The sequence below is a fragment of the Trichosurus vulpecula genome, chromosome 6, assembly GCF_011100635.1.
Source record: "Trichosurus vulpecula isolate mTriVul1 chromosome 6, mTriVul1.pri, whole genome shotgun sequence".
NCBI classification, from domain to species: domain Eukaryota; kingdom Metazoa; phylum Chordata; class Mammalia; order Diprotodontia; family Phalangeridae; genus Trichosurus; species Trichosurus vulpecula.
This window is the reverse complement of record NC_050578.1, coordinates 176,739,679-176,760,893: the sequence shown is the minus strand read 5'-3', so window position 1 is coordinate 176,760,893 and position 21,215 is coordinate 176,739,679. Positions and strand designations below refer to the sequence as shown.

The following is a 21,215-nucleotide window of genomic DNA, read 5'->3' as shown; positions in this document are numbered from 1 at the left end:
GATATCAAAGTTTAAAGATGAAATCTTTCTTGACCCTGAGGGGCTTATTATATTCTATTAGAATGCATAAAATGAAGATATAAATATATGTACACATACATATATACGTACATATATAGTAGAGGGTAGAGAGTGAAGAATAGAAAGGAAAGATAAAAACTATGAATATTTGAAAAGAACAAGATTAATCTTAGCTGTAGTTATTATGAAGCTAGTGAAGATGATGATGCTGCTGATTATAATAGTTAACATTTATATAGTGATTTAAGGTTAGAAAAGTTCAGGGTCAGAGAAGGATTCCTTAAATGGTTAGCACTTGAGCTGAAGGTAGAGATGAAGAATTTCATCTACATTTCAGCTACAGAGGATGATGAATTTATTGAAGTGGGGAAAACCATGTCATGTTTTGGAAATGGCAAATAGTCTAGGTTCGCTAAACCCTAAAGGATAAAAAGAGGATTTTTTTAAGGCTGGAAAGGGATTCTGGGGGGCCTTAACTGTCAGAATAATGCGTTCATATTTCATGCTAGTGGAAGAGAGGCATCAAATATTTTTAGCCAAGAAGTGGCATCATGAGACATTAGCCTTAGGAATATTATTTTGGTAGATTTGAGAAAGATTACCTGGAAAGAAGGGCAATTGCTGGCAGAGACTGCTGGTCAATGTCAAAACCTCTGGTGCATAAAAAAGGACAGAATAGAGGAAATCAGTACCTGAGCAGGCAATTGAAGAAAAGGAAATGGATATGAGGAATGTTGCAGAAGTAAAGATGATAGGATGGGCCAGCTGACTTGAAAACACATTGGTAGGAGTGGAAGTGAAATGAAAGGGAAGAATGATGAGGAAAAAGAATCAGCAATGAGTTTGACATTAAAAATTTGGATGAATTGGAGGATGGTATTACTGTCAATGGAGAAGGAAATTTGGAGGAGGTATAAGTTTTGAAGAAAAGATGCTAAGATCATCTTTGGATATCATGAGTTTGAAGCATTATTTAATGAATTGCCTTATCTCATGAATTTCTCCCCATTTATTTTTCCTTATTGTCACTTATTTGGACCATCGCAACAGCCTCCTAATGAATCTTGCTGTTTCAACTCTGTCTCTCTTCAAATCCATCTTTCACAATACCACCAGACTAAATTTTATGCATGACACTTCCACACAACTTTAGAGGTCCTCCCTGGCCCAGTGTCACTATAACTTTCCAGATTTTTGTTTCAGGAAATAATCTCCAAGTATTTTATACTCAAGCCAAACCGAACATTTCTTATTCTCTGAACATACCCTCTGTTTTCCTTCCTATAGGCCTTTGCTTACACTCTTTCCTATGACCAGAATGTTTTGTTTTGTTTTGTTTTTTTAATTTCTATCCATCCCTTACCAGATACAGCATGGTACAATGGAAAGAAAACTGGCTCTAGAATAAGAGAACTTGAGTTAAAATTCTACCTGTGACATTTACTATATAAGAGACTTTGATAAACCATTTAAATCCTCTACTTCTCTGTTTCTTCAAATGTAAAATGAGGGGGTAGGATTAATCATCATCTGAAGCTCCTGTCAGGTCTAGGATCTACAATCCTATAAATTACCAGTTTGAGTGCTACTTTGTTCCTGATTCTTTTCCAAACTAACTTGGCAAGGATCCTTTGTTCCCATAGGTATCATGAAGAATTTTATTTACTGTATTTATCTGATTATGTATTTGACATATCAGTGTAAGTACCATATCATCTTACTAGAAAGGAAGCTTCATGAAGGAAGAAACTGTCTTCACTGGACATTCTATCTCCCACGGCATCAACTTTATCATCAAATAGTAGGTGATTAATAAATAATTGTTGAATTCAATTTTAAATATGTGATTAATCTTCAATAACCTTTTAAGATATGGAACAATTGAAATAAATGAATTTGAAAGTGGTAATTCATGTATTAAGCTTGCAAAGAACAGTGCAAAATGTGGTTAGTAGCTCTATATCTAATAATAGAGATACATTAGTTTACATATAATCACAATTAAATTATGTCACAGAACACTTCACTTGTCATTCCACATCATATTTATGAAATATTAATTTTATAAATGAAGGATAAAATCTCTTTTATCAATCTGTAAGATGAGCCCATATCACTCAGAATGAAGTGGTCAGCTTTTAGATGGCACTCACATTTCCTGAAAAATAAGCATATCTAATCACTGCTGGGACTAAGTAATCCACAAAGTATTCTAGAAGAGCAGGAAGTTTAGCACCAATAAGGTCATCAAAAGCAAATATGTGTCTTTGCATATATTTGTACATATGTACATACATGCATATATATGTGTAAGAAATACATAAATTAATATATGAAAAGTTTCATGTACTTATTAAGATTTTGCATCAATTTCTTATAATCTATACATTTAGAAAATTATTAGTATTCTGGCATCAATGCTGCCATGGCAATTAATGGAATAAACGTTCTCCTCATTATATTTTCAAAAGTAGTGAGGAAATGCTAGATTGAGCCTTGGGGAACAAAATGTATTACAGGCATGAAAAATGTTTCATTTCTGATAGTGTTTTCAAATGACAGCATAATATGTTATGGATCATTTGATTTTTTGTATGAAAACGCTATTCAGCACCCAAAAAGGCATATGCTGCTCACGGCATGTGTTGCAGTCCTTTTTTATGACAGCTGGCAACTAGCAAATGCCAGTCAAAACACAAAATGTCAAGCAGAAATTTTCCCAATAAAAGTATTAGTTTGTATAATCACACATAAATAAGCTTTACTATATTGGCTTTCATGAATTCCAAACATCATTAATCCCAAGCAATTTTTAAAAATGACAGAAAACCATGACCTGAAATTATGAAAAAAAAGGAGAAGCAAACTTAAAATCCTTTGCAGTTAATTTTGGTAAGATTTTTTTTTCAATTCCCATCTAAAAGTTCATGTCCAGAAATTCTATTTTGACTTGACCCAAATGATGAAATGTAGGCCTGTCCCTTCAGAGAATATTCCATAGTCTCTTATCCCTAATTTTTGAAAATTTCTTCAAGATATTCATCCTTATCTTATTATTTAATTCTCTTTATAGTTGAAATCATGGATGCTTATAAATAATATTTAATTAAATTGTAAACATCACCTTAAAAAAGTTTGTGCATTATGCTTTTGTGCATTTAGATTTTTTTGCTGAGTTGTTCAGTTACAAAGAGCCAAGTTCCCCCTCCCTCTCTTTTAAAAATTTTTTCCTCACAAAATGGTCAGTATTAATTTATGAAGATTCATGGCTATTGTTAGGCTTTGTAATATATTAGAATCACAAAAATGCAGTGAGGCACCTGGTAAGTTAGATTATTCCTTCATTTTATTTTTACTTTAACTTCAGCACTTTTATTCTATCTCATTTAATTAAAAAGAATAGGGGAATTTTAAAAGAAAACAACAGCAAAAAACCAAGCATAATTTACCATATTTCTTGAACAAGACTAGGTATTTTCATCATCCTTATTCCTTATTAAAACAAACAAACAAATGGCTTGTGTGATGGTAATCCTTCTTGTAAGAAAAGCAATAAACAGATACATGACAAATGATGGTCAAGATTGATTCCCAAAAGGGAATTAATTATGGACATAAATAGTAGTTTACTTTTATATGATACTTTTCAATTTATAAAGTATTCTCACGACACCCCTGTTTATTCTTATCTCCTTTTAAAATAAAGGGAATGGCGTCTCAGAGATTATGCAATTTGCTCAGAATGATAAAACAAAGAAGTATTGGAGCAGGGACAAGAATCCAAGTCTTTTTGGTCAAAGACCAAGAATCATTGGTAAATAGAAGGGTGACAAAAGTTGAGAACAGTCACTGCCAAAGTGGCTGTGGAAAGACAGGCACACAAACACATTCTCAGTAGAGCTGGGAGTTGCTTTAAATACTCAGGAAAACAAGTTGTAATTGTGCTAAGAAACTGACAAGTATTTCTATATCCTTTGAATCTGCTACTGATGGACATGTAACCCAAAAGGAGGACAGAGACAGCAACATTTCCTCAAGTTACCTATTGGTGACACGGCCCCCAATACAGAAGAGCAATAATAAGCCCAGAAGTCAATACAGTGATAGCCAGAATATCTATACTATCAAAATAAGTCATAAAATAAATCAAGTTTTTAGTAAGTGCATACTTTGTATTAGGCAGGGTGTTAAACCCTAAAAAAAGAAAAATAAAGACAGAAAACAGTGCCTGCCTAAGGTCCTGACATTCTGATGAGACAGACAACATAAATAAATAGATACTAAATGCATACAAAATTATCATTCAGTTGTTTCAGTTGTGTCTGACTCTTTTTGGCCCTATTTGGTTTTTTTTCAATGTAAACAAGGTAGAAACCTATCTAATCAACTTTGAGGACAGAGTTCAAACCTCTGCACAAAAAAACACCAGTACTCGTCTTTGGGGAACTGATGCAATGTAAATAAAAACCAACCTGGCAGGGGAGGAGGAAAAGCTTTTCAATTGGTTGGTGGAGGAGGAGGAATGTTTCCAGGTCCTTCCGAGGGAAGAGGAGGCCGCAACATTGGGGGCATAGGAGTCAGGGGATGTACTCCTGGGTTTGGGGGGTGTACACCTGGGACTTGGGGGTGAACCCCTGGAGCTTGAGGATGAACTCCTGGAGCCTAGGGGTGAACCCCCGGAGCCTGAGGATGAACTCCAAGTGCTTGGGGGTGTACCCCAGGAGCCTGAGGGTGAACCCCAGGTGGTTGGGGATGTACTCCTAGAGCCTGAGGGTGAACTCCGGGTGCTGGGGGGTGAACTCCTGGAGCCTGGGGATGAACCCCCGGAGCCTGAGGATGAACCCCCGGAGCCTGAGGATGAACCCACGGAGCCTGAGGATGAACCCACGGAGCCTGAGGATGAATCCCCGGAGCCTAGGGGTGAACCCCCGGAGCTTGAGGATGAACCCACGGAGCCTGAGGATGAACCCCCGGAGCCTGAGGATGAACCCACGGAGCCTGAGGATGAATCCCCGGAGCCTGAGGATGAACCCACGGAGGCTGAGGATGAATCCCCGGAGCCTGAGGATGAACCCACGGAGCCTGAGGATGAATCCCCGGAGCCTGGGGATGAACTCCAAGTGCTTGGGGGTGTACCCCAGGAGCCTGAGGGTGAACCCCAGGTGCTTGGGGATGTACTCCTAGAGCCTGAGGGTGAACTCCGGGTGCTGGGGGGTGTACCCCTGGAGCTGGGGGATGCACCCTAGGTGCTGGAGGGTGAACTCCTGGAGCCTGGGGATGAACCCCAGGTGCTGGGGGATGCACTCCAGGAGCAGGAAGGTGTACCCCAGGAGCAGGAGGGTGTACTCCAGGAGCTGGGGGGTGTACCCCAGGAGCTGGAGGATGAACCCCAGGAGTAGGGCGTGAACCCCAGGAGTAGGGGGATGAACTCCAGGTGCAGGAGGGGCCATCTGAGGAGGGCCAGGAGGGACTGGGGGTGCAGGCCCACTGGGAGGCATGGGTGGCAGAGGCATGATTTGGCCCTATTTGTTAAAGATACTGGAGTGATTTGCCATTTTCTCCTCTAGCTAATTTTACAGGTGGGGAAATGGAGGCAAACAAGGTTAGTAACTTGCCCAGGGTAATACAGCTAGTAAGTGTTTGAGTTCAGATTTCAACATAGGAAGATACATCTTCCCGACCCCCATCCTAGCACTCTATCCACTATGCCACCTAGCTGCCCCATATACAAAGTAAATGGAAAGTAATCTCAGAGGGAAGGCCCAAGATGCTGAAGGGACCAGAAAAGGCCTCTTGCGGAAGATGAAATTTGAGATAAGTTTTGAAGAAACTAAAGGAAATTCAGAGCCATAGATAAGTGACTAGAGCATTCCAGGATATCCATGGAGAATAGATAGCCTGTTCAAAGGCACAGAGATGGGCAATAGAATGTCTTGTTTAGGAACACCAAATAGGACACTGTAGCTGGATTATAATATGAACAGAGGATAGTCTAAAAGACTAGGAAGGAGTCAAGTTATGAAATGCTTTAAATGCCAAACAGGGAGGCAATGGATCACATTGAAGAGGGTGTGATATGGTCAGAACTATGATTTAAAAAAAAAAGTATTGGGAGCTGAATGGATGGAGTATTTGATTGGAGAGCAATATAGGACAAGAAAAATAACCAGAGGGGCAACTAGGTGGTACAGTGAGTAGAGCACCAGCCCTGTAGTCAGGAGTACCTGAGTTCAAATCTGGCCTCAGACACTTGACACACTTACTAGCTGTGTGACCTTGGCCAAGTCACTTAACCCAAATTGCCCTGCCTTCCCCCCTGCAAAAAAAAAAAAAAAAAAGAAAGAAAGAAAAAGAAAACTAACCAGAATGTTAATGCAATAGTCCAGGTACAAGAACCTAATATTCCAGAACCAGGTTGACAGCATTGACAATAACAACAAGAACAACTGGAATTTATATAGTTCTTTTTAGCTTTGCCAAGTACTTTACAGATATCTCATTTTGTCCCTATACCAACTTTGGGAGGTAGATACTATTATTATCTCCAGTTTATGGACGCGGAAACTGAAGTAGACAAAAGTAGAGTGACTTACCCAGGATCACACATCTAAGGCCAAATTTGAACTCTGTCTTCCCAACTCTAAGTCCAACATTATATGTGCCAAAGAAAAGGGAATGTAGGTAAAAGATGTTGCGAAGTCAAAAATGAAAAGATTCAGCAAAACAATGAATCGATAGGGTAAGTGACAATGAGGATTTGGTGACTGGGAAGATAGTTATGTCTTTGACAGTAATGTGGAAGTTTAAAAGAGGCAAAGATTTGGAAGGAAAGATGAGTTCTGTTTTAAATGTTACATTTGACACGTGCATTAGAGGTGAGTGACAAGAAGAGAGACTAGGGGTGTGTATATTGATCTAGGAATCATACGCACAGGATTATAACTGAACCAAGTGGAACTGAGAACATTATCAAGTGATAAGTAGGGAATAAAAAGAAATTGGGCCCCAGCACATGTGGACCTTGGAAGACACCACAAGCAGGGGGTGTGTCATGGATGAAGAATCAATCATCCAAGAAGACTGAGGACAAGTCTTGTAGGTAAAAAGTCAAGGGTAGAGGGAAGTATCATGAAAACATATCTATCTTAGAGCTGGAGATAAACAATGACAAATGCTACAGAGAGGTCACAAAGGATATAGATTGAGAAAGGAACATTTGATTTGGCAATTAAGAAAGCATTCGTAAATTTTGGGAAAAGAAGTTGAATAATGAGATTACAGGTCAGATTGCAGAGCCTTTTGAAGAGTGAAAAGGAAGTGAAAGTAAATCAAATCAAGCCAATAAGCATTTAAGCACCTACTATGTAAAAGGGACTGTGCCAAATACTGGAGACATAAAATAAAGAAAGAAAAAGAAATAAACTTAAAAAGTCTCTGTCCACAAGGAGTTTCCAATAAAATGGGTTAGGCAACGTGCAAACTACTATGCACAAACAAGTTATATTCAGGATAAATTGTATATAATCTCAGAGGGAAGGTGAAACTTTAGCTGAAACTTTATGAGATCTAGGGAAACAAAAAGACATACACAAGGAGGGACAGTTTCAGACATGAAGGATAGCCAGTGAAAATCCTCAGAGTGAGGAGACAGACTGCTTTGTGTCAGCAGCAATAAAGAGTCCACAGTCACAGGATCTCAGAAAATATTGAAGGACTAACATGCAAGAAGATTGGAAAATATTATGAGGGTTTTTAAAACTAAACCAAAGACTGTATATTTTATCCTAAGGGTAATAGAGAGCTACTGGAGTTTTTTGGATGGGAAGGGGTGACATGGTCAGATCTGGGATTTCAGATCAATTTGACAGCTGAGTAGAGGATAGAGTGGAAAGAAGGGAGATTTGAAGCAGGGATTCCAACCAGCAGGCTAGTGCAATAGTTGAGTAGTGAGGGGATAAGGTAGTGGCAGAGAAGAGAAATGCGTTTAATCAAACAATGTTATGATGGTAAAAATGTCAGTATTTGGAAATTGTAGTAGCTGGGATCCAAAGATTGACCAAGAAATGGAATTTGGACAAACTAGGGTTCATTGAGCTCCCCAGCAGGGGAGTCTTTCACCTGAAAGCAGCAAAAATTCCCTGAATGAACAATATACGAGAGTTTTTTTTGTTTGTTTTTCAGGTTTTAGGGAGTGAGGAGCAGGGTATGGGACACAGGGAAAAAAAAACTGATTGGTCAAGACTGAGCTGGTGCAATAACCTTTTTATCCAGTTGCTAATTAGGGTTTTCTGCCCCAATGGAGGATGACAGGATGAGGGAAGGGCTTAGTCTGTTACTCAGGATATGTTGCAAAACAAGATACCATAGCACATCCTGTTGTGGGTTATTGCATTTCAAGCACTAGTGGGAGAGCACAGACCTATATATGTGAAAAAAATGGAGTGATTCTCAAAATGGAGTAGTTCTGGATCCACAGAACCTTATTGGATTTGGATACATCCTCTTTGAGAGGGAGAGAGGAAGTGAGGATGGCACCTACATTGTGAGTCTGGGTGACTCTGAAGAAGGTGGTATCCTTGAAAGTAAGAAGGGTCAGATCTATGGATAAAGGAAAAAATTTATTATCAAAAAAGAGAGAAGATCAAAAAAGCAAATGGATAATTTTGAATACACTATTTTTTTTTAATTGCACAAACATTGGTCTACCAGAAAGCTGCGATAAAAAAGAGCCTAGATAGTGTCTTCTAAGAAATCATCACAGAAAACTGCCCTGAGGTCCTAGAACCAGAGTGTAAAATAGTCATCAAAAGAGAATCCACCCATCACACCCTGAAAGAGATCCCAAATTGAAAACTCCAAGGAATGTTGTAGCTAAATCCAGAATTATCAGGTCAAGGAGAAAATACTGCAAGCAGCCAGAAAGAAACAATTCAAATATCACAGAACTATAGTCAGGATCACACAGGACCTTGCATCTTCTACCTTAAAAGATTGGAGGGATTGGAATATGATATTCCAAAAGGCAAAAGAGCTTATATGACAACCAAGGATGAACTACCCAGCAAAATTGACCATTATCTTTCAGGCAAGGAGATGGACATGCAATGAAATAAGCGAATTCCAGACCTTCCTGATGAAAAGGCCAGAGCTCAATGGAAAATCTGATCTTCAAATACAAGATCCAAGAGAGAAATAAAAAGGTAAACAGGGAAAAAACCCTGTTATTCAATAAAGGCAAATTGTTTACATCCTTATGTGGGAGAATGATACCTGTTAATCTTGAGAATGGTGTAGTTTTTATGACATTCAAAAGCGATATGTGCAGACAGAGGGTGTGGGTATAAATTAACTGATGTGATGATAAAAAATTTTATTAAGGGGTGCAAAGGGATTGCAATGAGAGAAGAGGTAAGGAGTAGGCAGAAAAGTGTAAATTAGATCACATGAAGAGGCACAAAAACATATTATAGTAGGGAGAAAGAAGGGAGGTAGAAGAGCAGTATTTGAGCATTACTCTCACCTGATTGGGATCAAGGAGGGAATAACATACTCTGTTAAGTATATAAATCAAACTTGCAATGGGGTGGAGCCAAGACAGTGGCTGGAAAGCAGCAACTTGCTTAAGCTCTCCCCCAAATTGCTCCAAACACCTGTAAAAAATAGCTTTGAACAAATTCTAGAGCTGTAGAACCCACGAAATAGCAGAGGGAAACAGATCTCCAGCCCAGGAGAGCCTGGATGGACTCCAGGAAGGATCTATCACATGTTTCTTGGAGTAGAGTGCAGCCCAGCATGAGCCACCGCCAGGACAGAACAGACTGGGAGTCAGCTGGCAGAACAGACCCTAGGGCCATGAATCCTTGAGCTGTGGCAGTTACCATACTTCTCAACCCACAAACACCAAAGAGAAGCTTAGTGGGAAACTGCAGAATCGTGTTGAGACCTGTCCAGCCACAAGCCCTGGGGGAGGTGGAGATGGTGCAGCCATGGTGGTGGCAGCAGCAGGAAGCTCCTGAGGCTACTTCCAGTGCTCCAGCATCAGCTGCTTCCTGAGTCCCTGACTCACACGGTGGGAGGAATCTAGCAGCAGATCAGACTGCGAGTGTAAGGAGAGCTTTGTGGGCACAAAGGAAGGTTCTTTTGCTGTGCCCTGCTTGGATCTGGATAGCAGTCCTGGTTGGCAGTTCTCGGGGGAGGAGGAGTGCTGCTGTGACAGAGCCTGGGCTGATGGTAGAGTAGAAGTAGCTCTGAAAACTGCAGTGCTTGGACCCTAAAGCTTGGGACAAAGTACTCTCTACTCTACAAGCAGTCATACACTGACAAAAAGTTCAAGGGTCAAGTAGTTGGAAGGGAACAGGAACAGGCAGCTAAAACAAATTCAGACTCAAACTCAAACTCTAGATTCCTTTTTTGATGACAAAGAAGATCAAAACATATAGCCAGAAGAAGTCAACAAAGTCAAAGAGGCTACATCAAAAGCCTCCAAGAAAAATATGAATTGGGCTCAGGCCACAGAAGAGCTCAAAAAGGATTTGGAAAAGCAAGTTAGAGAAGTAGAGGAAAAATTGGGAAGAGAAATGAGAAAGATGCAAGAAAACCATGAAAAACAAGTCAAGGACATGCTAAAGGATACCCCAAAAAATACTGAAGAAAATAACACCTGAAAGAATAGACTAACCCAAATGTCAAGAGAGCTCCAAAAAGACAATGAGGAGAAGAATGCCTTGAAAGGCAGAATTAGCCAAATGGAAAAGGAGGTCCAAAAGACCACTGAAGAAAATACTACTTTAAAAATTAGACTGGAGCAAGTGGAAGCTAGTGTTTTTATGAGAAATCAAGATATTATAAAACAGAACCAAAGCAATGAAAAAATGGAAGACAATGTGAAATATCTCATTGGAAAAACCACTGACCTGGAAAATAGATCCAGGAGAGATAATTTAAAAAATTATTGGACTACCTGAAAACCATGATCAAAAAAAGAGCCTAGATATCATCTTTCAAGAAATTATCAAGAACTGCCCTGTTATTCTAGAGCCAGAGGGTAAAATAGAAATTGAAAGAATCCACTAATCACCTCCTGAAAAAGATCCCAAAAAGAAGACTTCTAGGAACATTGTTGCCAAATTCCAGAGCTCCCAGATCAAGGAGAAATTCAGCAAGGAGCCAGAAAGAAACAACTTGAGTATTATGGAAACAATCAGGATAGCACAAGATCTAGCAGCTTCCACATTAAGGGATCCAAGCGCTTGGAAAACGATATTCTGGAGGTCAACAGAGCTAGGATTAAAACCAAGAATCATGTCCCCAGAAAAACTGAGTATCATGCTCCAAGGCAACATAAAGATTTTGAATAAAATAGACGACTTTCAAGTTTTCTCAGTGAAAAGACCAGAGCTGAATAGAAAATTTGACTTTCAAACACAAGAATCAAGAGAAACATGAAAAGCTTCTTCTACCCACCCTTCAGGGAAGATGGAAGCCATGGGGCACCTTCAGATTCATGGGAGGAAAAGCCATTTACCTTCAGCACATCATATCCAGCCACTGTGGTATCAACCATAGCCACCCTGTCCACATTGAAAGGAAGAATATCACCCATTCTCTGAACTTCATGAACAGGTGCATTAGTGTAGCATAATCTCATTATTGGCCATCGTTGGTTGCCTGGATTGACCAATCACCCTGTCAATTTCAGCTTCTATTTTGCCTTGGAAAAAGGAAAGGTTAAGGATAATTTATCTGACATTTCAGTTGTCAACATCCAGTCTTATTACATCTTTCTATGCAGTAAAATAGCTTCCAAAAGATAATTTTAACATAATCTGGGAAGAAAACTCTGTGCTACAGTTTAAATGTGCAGATTCATGAACAACAGTTTGATAGCATTGACTCTTTGACTTCTGAGTTCATCTGATATGTTAAAAGAAGGGACCAAACACACTGCTTGGCTACTAATATAAGATATCCCAAAAGACTTAATGCAGTAATTTATGTTTGTGTTCTTGGAGTGCAGTAGGAATAGTATAGCTACCATTCAGAATACTTGAAACCCACTGAAATGACAAAAAAAGGGAAAAACAAAAATGATGTTAAATAAATGGGAAAACAATGATTTCTCATCAGAGTGGACTGGCTATGTAGATTTTATCCTGTTTGTGCTAGAGGACAAAATCCATTCACATTCCTACATGGAAAGATGATGTGTGTAATTCATGGGACCTTTGTCAGTATTAGGATAATTGAAGGCAGAGGGCACAGGGTGAGTTGAATATGAAGGGATGATATCTAAAAAATAAAATAAATTTAAGGGGTGAGAGAGGAATATACTGAGAGAGGGAGAAAGGTAGAGATAGAATGGTAGCTATACTATTCCTACTGCACTCCAAGACTAGCAAACACTTTTGAAAAGGGACAGGGTCTGAATAAAGGGGGTCAGGATAGGATGGAAGGAAATGTAGTTAGCCTTTCACAACATGAGTATTGTGGAAGTGTTTTACATAATGATACATGGGTGACCTATGTTGAATTGCTTGCCTTCCTAGGGAAGATGGGTGGGAAGGGAAGAGGGGAGGGAATTTGGAATGGAAAGTTTTAAAAGTAAATGCTCAAAAAAAGTTGCTTTTGCATGCAGCTGGGAAACAAGATATATAGGGAATGGGACATAGAAATCTATCTTGCCGTACAAGAAAGTAAGGGTAAATGGGATGGGGTGGGGAGTGAGGTGACAGAAGGGAGGGCTGACTGGGAAATGAGGCAATCAGAATATATGCCATCTTGGAATGGGTGGGTAGGGTGGAAATGGGGAGAAAATTTGTAACTCAAAGTCTTGTGGAAATCAATGTTGAAAACTAAAATATTAAATAAAAATGATAATTTTTTTTTATAAAAGAAATCAAAGTTGCCCTACAGGCAGTAGGAGGGGAAAGGGGGAAGAAAAGGGAGGTGGTTAGGAGGGAGGGGAGAAGTAAGGGAAAAGGGACTGATAGGGAGGGAAAACTGAGGGAAGCAGTGGTCAAAAGCAAAACTCTTTTGAGGAGAGGAAGGGAGAAGGGAGAAATAAAAGCATAAAAAGGAAGGGAAATGGGATGGAAAAAAGACCCAGATTGTAATCATAACTGTGAATGTGAATGGGTTGAACTCTCCCATACTACAAAGGCAGATAGAAGAATGGATTAAAAACCCATAATCCCACAATATGTTGTTTACAAGAAACACATTTGAAACATGGATACACACAGCATAAAGGTAAAAGGCTGGAGTACAATATATTATGCTTCAACTGAAGTTAAAAAAAAAACAGGGGCAGCAATCATAATCTCAGACAAAGCAAAAGTAAAGATAGATCCAATTAAAAGAGATAAAGAAGGAAATGATATCCTGCTAAAAGGCACCATAGACAAAGAAGTAATATCATTACTTAACATATATGCACCAAGTGGTATAGCATCCAAATTCTTAGAGGACCAGTTAAGGGAGTTACAGGAAGAAATAGACAGCAAAAGTATTCTAGTGGGGGACCTCAACCTTCCCCTCTCTGAACTTGATAAACTTAATCTCAGAATAAACAAGAGAGAAGTTAAGGAAGTGAATAGAATTTTAGAAAATGCAGATATGATAGACCTCTGGAGAAAATTGAGTGAGAATAGAAAGGAATATACCTTTTTCTCAGTGGCACATGGCACATTCACAAAAATGGACCATGTACTAGGGCATGAAAACCTCACAATCCAGTGCAGAAAAGCAGAAATAGTCAATACACTCTTTTCAGATCATGATACAATAAAAATTATTTGTAATAAAGGACCATGGAAAGATAGATTAAAATTATTTGTCAACTGAATAATCTAATCCTAAGGAATGAGTGGGTCAAAGAGCAAATCATAAAAATAATCAATAATTTCATTCAAGAGAGAGACAATAATGAGACAATGTACCAAAACTTATGGGATGCAGTGAAAGCTATTCTTGGGGGAAGTTTTATATCTCTGAATGCTTACATGAATGAAATAGAGAAAAAGGAAATCAATGAATTGGGCATGCAACTGAAAAAGCTAGAAAAAGAACAAATTTAAAATCTCCAATTAGATAACAAATTAAAAATACTGAAAACCAAAGGAGAGATTAATAAAAATTGAAATCCAGAAAACTATTGAACTAATAAATAAAACTAAGAGCTGGTTTTATGAAAAAAATAATAAAATTGATAATCCTTTGGTCAATTTGATTTAAAAAAAATGAAAGAAGAAAACCAAATTACCAGTATCAAAAATGAAAGGGGTGAATTCACCTCCAATGAAGAGGAAATTAAAAGAATAATTAGGAATTGTTTGCCCAATATATTTGCCTATAAATTTGGTAATCTTAGGGAAATGGATGAATATTTACAAAAATATAAATTGCCCAGATTAACGGAAGAACCTGTGCTGGCATCTCTTGTTGCTGGTCTTGTCGGGTCTTACACCCCTACAGCAGCTTCTAGCCACATTGTTGTTACAGGTTCCAAGACAGTTCCAAAAGACTCATGATGGAAAAGCTATGCATATCCAGAGAAAGAATTACAGTCTGAATGCAGACTGAAGGAAGGTATTTGCTCTCTCTCTCTCTCTCTCTTTCTCTCTCTCTCTCGGTTTTGTTTCTTCTTTCTCATGGCTCATTCCATAGGTTATAATTCTTTACAATTCAACCATTGTGAAAATAAGTTTAATGTGAAGGTATATGTAGAACTTATATCAGATCAGATGCCATCTTGGGAGAGATGGGGGAGGAGAAGGAAAGGGAGAAAATTTGGAACTCAAAACCTTGTGGAATTGAGTGTTGTAAACTAAAACTAAAACTAAAATAAAATAAATGTACAAATAAAACAAATGCAGCCAACATTAGAAGGAAAGCATGATACTGAGGAGGGAGGGACAATTTACAGCAAATTTCTCTGAAAAAGGCCTAATTTTTCAAATACCTAGGGAACTGAGTCAAATTTATAAAAATTAGCCATTTCTCCAATTGATAAATCATGAATAGGTATGAAAAGGCAATTTGCAGTAGAAATTAAAGCTATCTATAGTCATATAAAATGCTATAAACACTATTGATCAGGGGAATGCAAATTAAAACAACTCTAAGGTACCACTTCATACTTTTCAGATAGGCTAACATGATAGGGAAAAAAAATGACAAATGCTGGAGGGAATGTGTAAATATTGGGACATGCATTGTTGGTTGAGTTGTGAACTGGTCTAACCATTCTGGTGAATAGTTTGCAACTTTGCCCAAAGGAAGTAAAACTGTGCATAATCTATGATTTAGCAATATCACTACTAGTCCTGTATGCCAAAGAGATGAAAAGGAAAAGGAAAAGACCTCTATGTATAAAAATATTTATAGGGACTCTTTTTGTGACTGCAAAGAATTGGAAATTGAGTAGATGCATATCAATTGGGAAGTGGCTGAACAAATTTTGGTATATGATTATGATGGAATACTATTTGTGCTATATGAAATGATGAGCAGGATAATTTCAGAAAAATTTGCAAAGTCTTATATGAATGGATGCAAAATGAAATGAGAACTAGGAGAACACTGTGTATAGCAACATATTATAATGATGATCAACTATGAAAGAATTAGCTACTCTGATCAATATAATGGTCTAAGACAATTATGAAGGACTTATGATGAAAAATATCTACCTCCACAGAGAGATCTTATGAACTCTCAGTGCAGATTAAAGTATAATTGTTTCCATTATCTTTTTTCTGACTTTTTTTTGCAACATGGCTATTATGGAAATATGTTTTGCATGACTTCACAAGATATATTACTTGCTTTCTCAATGGGTATGAAAGGGACTGTAGTGAGGGAGAGAATTCAGAAGTCATTTAAAAAAATTTGGATATCTGCAGAATATCTAGTTTGAGATGTCCAGTAGAAAGTTGTAAATGTAATACTAGAGGTAAGGAGAGAGACTAGGGTTAGTTATACAAATTGACCTAAGAATCATCTGCATAGGCATGATAATTTAATTCATAGGAGCTAGAGAAGGACCCAGGACTGAAATGTGGGGGAAACTTACAGTTAGCTCACCATATATTAAATACATTGTCATGAAGTTTAGCCAAGAAAGAAAAGAGACATATAGGAAAATAACTAATGGGCTTGTTAGAGTCAAGTGATGGCAGCTAATGTTTATATAACATCTTGCAAACATTATTTTACTTGAGTCTCATAATAAATCTGCCTTAGGCAGATACTGTCACCCTCATTTATACATGTCATGTAATGAGAAATACTTCCTGTATATTCTTCTAGATTTTACTAGAATGATCAATTCCTTTTCATCCCTTCATTCCCCCACACTGCAAAAACAGAATTTCTATCCCTGTAGCCAGTAGGTTATATCCTTGTTGTCTATGTTAGTTTGTTTCAGACTTGAAGGAGTAGGGGTATTAGCAACCATTGTTAACCACTAAAATTCCTGTCTGGATTCATTGACCAAAGAAAGATTCACTATCAGGATTCACTCATGAGATGCAGTGGCCAATTCTCCTCTCCTCTGCTCCATCTACCACAATTCAGGTTCATGTTCAGACCTACATAATCTTCACCAATGGTGTCAAACTCAAATAAAAACAAGGTCCACTAAACCATACATAAGAATCCTTGCAAGCCATTTATTGACTTGGAAAATCACATATTTATGTATTTCTTTTGTTATTAATTAATTTTATTAAACATTTCCCAATTATATTTTACTCTGGTTTAGACCACATTGGAAGCCATCCATGGGCTGCATTTTTGGCACTTCTAATCTAGACTCACTTCCCTATGATTGGCTCCTCTCTAATCAAAATCAAAGAATACCTAAAGAGACATTTAAAATGACCTTAGATGCTCTGCCATTGGCAATAATCTGAATGACTATTGCCCTATGTTTTCTTTTCTATTCCTTCAAGCTTTTCAGTAAGGCAACTTTTTCTTGGTATGACTTCATATCACCCTTTGATCAGACTCCCTTTGGTAGTACATTTTATTCTGCTGAGTTCTCAGTTGTTTTTTAATTGACTACTGGCCCCCTTTGACTCCCAAAATGTGGGTTTGCCCTGCTTCATGTTCATACATTTTTGGCTAATCCTTTTCATGTGTTAGAGGATGCTAATCTTGGTTCTAATTAGTGACTCCTAATTGCTTCATAGGCTGGAATTGAACCCCATTTCTACCCTGTAGATAAAGGGCATGGATTTTCCTCCCACTTTCTCTATAAAACAATAGAGGGCTTCACACATAAAGTTTGCAACAATGTGGCCTCTAAACCACTAACAAAAAAAATTGTACTTTTTTATAAGAAAAAGGATTACTGTAAATAAACTCATTAATTTTTCTAAAATAAAATGTTCCAGAATTTGATATTCTACTTAAAAGATAGTTATTTTGCTAGCATCATAACAGTTGTGAATATTTCATGTATTAATTGAAGTGATTTTTCAGATTGTAAAAATAAATTCTCATGAAATATGGAATATAACATGTTTATTTTATGATGAATGATTTCATAAATGATAATAAATTATTAGAGGCTTTGTTTTTAAATGAAACATTAATTCTAAAAGCTCATTTCACTTTAGTAGGAAGTGTGATGAAATGTATAATAAATTGAGTATTATTTTATTTATCCAAATAGCACCATAAATGTACATGACATTACAATGATCCATATTAGACAAACAGCATCTTCCTGTCCACAGAAAATATGCATAGGTATAAATAAGTCTGGAATGGAACAATATGAATGCCAATTTATGAAAATTATTAGAGGTAAAATTCTTGCCATAAGAATCAGATTTTTTTTTAAGTTTTGGAGTTGGACAGAAAGAAATCTTGGTAAATAGCAATGGGTAGCTATTGTAACTAAGGTAAATTCCAAGTAATGGCTTGAGAACATACATCCTTTATTTTATGCACCATGAATATGGATAATAGTTCATTTTAAATTGAATAAAAGTCCTCTTACATATTGTTAGAGAAGCAAGTAATTTTCTAATTTCTTTAACTTTTTCTCATTTTAAAAAGTTGCTCTAGTCTTTATGCTTAAACTCTTGAGTCTGTCTATAGGTGTTCTGTTAATCATAGTTCCTCTCTCTGATTTTTTTTTTGTGAACAAAGATCAGAAATTTACTAGTTTTGAATTAGTAGGTTAGAAATAAAATGAAGAACTCTATATTATATATGCTCAAGTGCACTGTTTAATATTATTCCTATCTTCCCCCCCCCATTGTTATTTTCCCCATGCAAAAATTCCTATAACTCTTTTTTTGGGGGGACTTCTAGGTACAAATAATGATGTCCAAAATGTTAGGTAGTTACCTTCCTAACTTGTGTGATGGGTGAGCCACAACCAAGATGAAATATATTATACGGTTATTTTCCTTTAATTTAATGGTTTATTAAAAACATAACAAGCATAAAAATAAAAAAAATACTTGCTTTTTCAAAAACAAAAGAAGATATCAGAAAAGGCACTGGCATCCCAAGTTAGTGCAGCATCACTGTGAAGTTCAACTTGTCATTCACTTAGGCAGCTGGGTGACTTTCCTAGTCCCCTTCAATAAACACAATCAAATCATTGTTAAATTTAAAGTAACTGAACTTACCATTTATTAGCCTGAGAGCTGACCAACAAAGTTAAAATGAAAGGGAATAAAATGAACATTTCTAGTTGTAGTAATTATTATCTGCATTTTTTCCAGTATTTGTTTAACTATTTTTTCATTCTTCTAACTTCCAAAAGGGAGATGCATAACCTTTTAAAATAATTGTTCTTGTTATATTCATGAATATTTCTAGATCAGAATAATTTGATTCATTCAACTATCAAAAAGACATACACTAAAATCTTGCTCACAGAACATCGAATCTGCCTTAAACTACTTACAAAACAATACAACACCTACTGCCCTGTTATGATTTCAAATGCTATGCTTCCTTTTACCTGTAAATGATGATTGACACAATTGAGTTAGTAAAAAAGGATAGCAATTGGTAGTAATTTATTTCAAGTTATAGCCCTCAATTTCCTCCATAATGCCTTTATTCAATACTCATCTTGTGGTACGGAAAGAAGCCAGGATTCTCAAATGCCATGCCAATGGAGCCAATCTCTGACTAGCTTGTTCCTAGCAAGTTGAAACGGCTTCAATGAGAGGTATGGCAATGAACAAAATTCCTGTCATTCAATGAAAGTTCAATCTGAGAGGCTCATTACATGAATGTTGGCAATTTGGCCATGAATTTAAGGGAAGGAGCAAAGTAACTTTTAAGACAATCTAACAGGGAGTGGAAGTCTTTGATCTACAGAGTGAAAAGGCTTATCTAAAAAAATGAAATCACTGATCTTTGGACATGTTGAACTATCATTCACTTCAGATTTAAATTAAACATAACATCTCATACTTATTACTTCCCAGAGGAATTAATCTTGCATTGGGCATTTTTGATACAAAAAATGATGTTATGGAATTTGAAAAATTGTTATTTAATACTTAATCATTTCCTATTATATTTTACCTCCTGTACTCATTACAAATTTATTTTTTTAACCTACCTAGTAGTTTTTACATTCTAATTTAACATTTTCTAAGATAATGTAACTTTATAGCTTCCAAGCTAATTTCCCTAAAATAATCTAATTTTAGACAATGTAAGGAGAGGCAATGGGATGTAGTAGATATAATTCTGGACTTGGTTTTAGGAAGATCTAGGTTCAAGTCTTGTCTCTGGTATGTACTACTTATCTGACCATGGGCAAGTCACCAAACCACTCAGAACCCTGGACAGTTCTTTCAGAGTAACTTACAAAGCAGTTGCTGATCTGCATAGATGAATGGAATTTCCATTCATTCAAGCTTTAGTAAGCTTCTACTGTGTAGTAGCCATTGTGCTAAGGTGTTGGTTACACTAAGACAAAAATAAGGAGTACTTGCCCTCAAGGAGGTTATGACATATTGAGGGGAAGAAAAAAAAAACAGAACAATTAAATACATACATGCACAATAGATCAGAGGTTTTAACTTGGTAAATACATACGAACACAATTGGTCTCCTTTGTAACCTTCTGTATTTTATTTAATTTATGCATTCAAAAACATTATTATAAGGACAGTTCCACAGACTTCATCAAACTGCCCACATGATCCATGATCAAAACAGTAACATTTTAAGAGGCCCTAAAATAGATGGAAGGTTATTGTGTGATTGTCTTGGGGTGGGGGAATGGGAGGGGAAAACTAGTAATTAAGTAGATTGGAATAGGCTTTTTGTAGGATGGAACTCAAATTAAATTTAGAAGTTGACTAGGGATTCTATTAAGTGGAAATGCTGAAGGAATATATTCAAAACATTGAGGAAAGCTTACACAAATGTACTATCATGGCCTCCAGTTTGATTAGAATATGTGTTACAGTTGTTACATATATTTTATAAAATGGAATTTAAATTCAGATTCTTTGACTCCAACTCCAATGTTCTATTTACCATGACATTCAAAGGGATTTTTCAGGAGAATTAAATGAGGTACATTGTAAGGAAGGCTATGTGGAGAATTTCAAGTCTGGAAGAAATTGGCAACAAGAAAACACTAGAGAGCATAGCACCCTCCTCCCCTCAAAAAAAAGGAATGACAGAAGGGCAGCCTTCAGAAATAAGGCAACTGTTCCCCAACCCCATACAAGGCAAGTGACACCACCTCCAAGGTATGACTAGGAAAGGAAGAACCATTTTATGTCAGGATCTTGTCAGTGTTTCTGTTCTTCAGGTTAAGTTCATGATGACATTAACAAAAGTTGTCTCCAGGACTTGTACAATAAGTTATTGCCATTCCTGTTTTCATTTTGCAACAGGCAGCTCAGAGACTTTAAAAATGACCCAATGTTTAATAGGGAAGTCATCTAGTCTCAATCATAGATGTATGATTAGTTTCCTACATAGGATGGCAGTCAAGGAAGTGCCAATTTTATTGATAATTTTTGCCTTTGCATCACCCACAACTCCCAATGCCTTCTTCCTAACCCTTCTCAGAGAACAAGACATTGTCAATAAAGAATACAAAAGTTCAACAAAGAAACATATATTCATAAAGTTTGATATGTAGCATTACATAACTATAGCCATGCATATGTTCAAAGAAGTGAAGGAGAAAGTTT

The 21,215-nt window shown here is 37.0% G+C and overlaps 1 pseudogene; it reads right to left on the bottom strand.

The window, feature by feature from the left end:
- Positions 1 to 4,501: 4,501 nt before the first annotated feature.
- Positions 4,502 to 5,534, bottom strand: LOC118852939 (annotated as a pseudogene).
- Between the last annotated feature and the right edge of the window lie 15,681 nt (positions 5,535 to 21,215).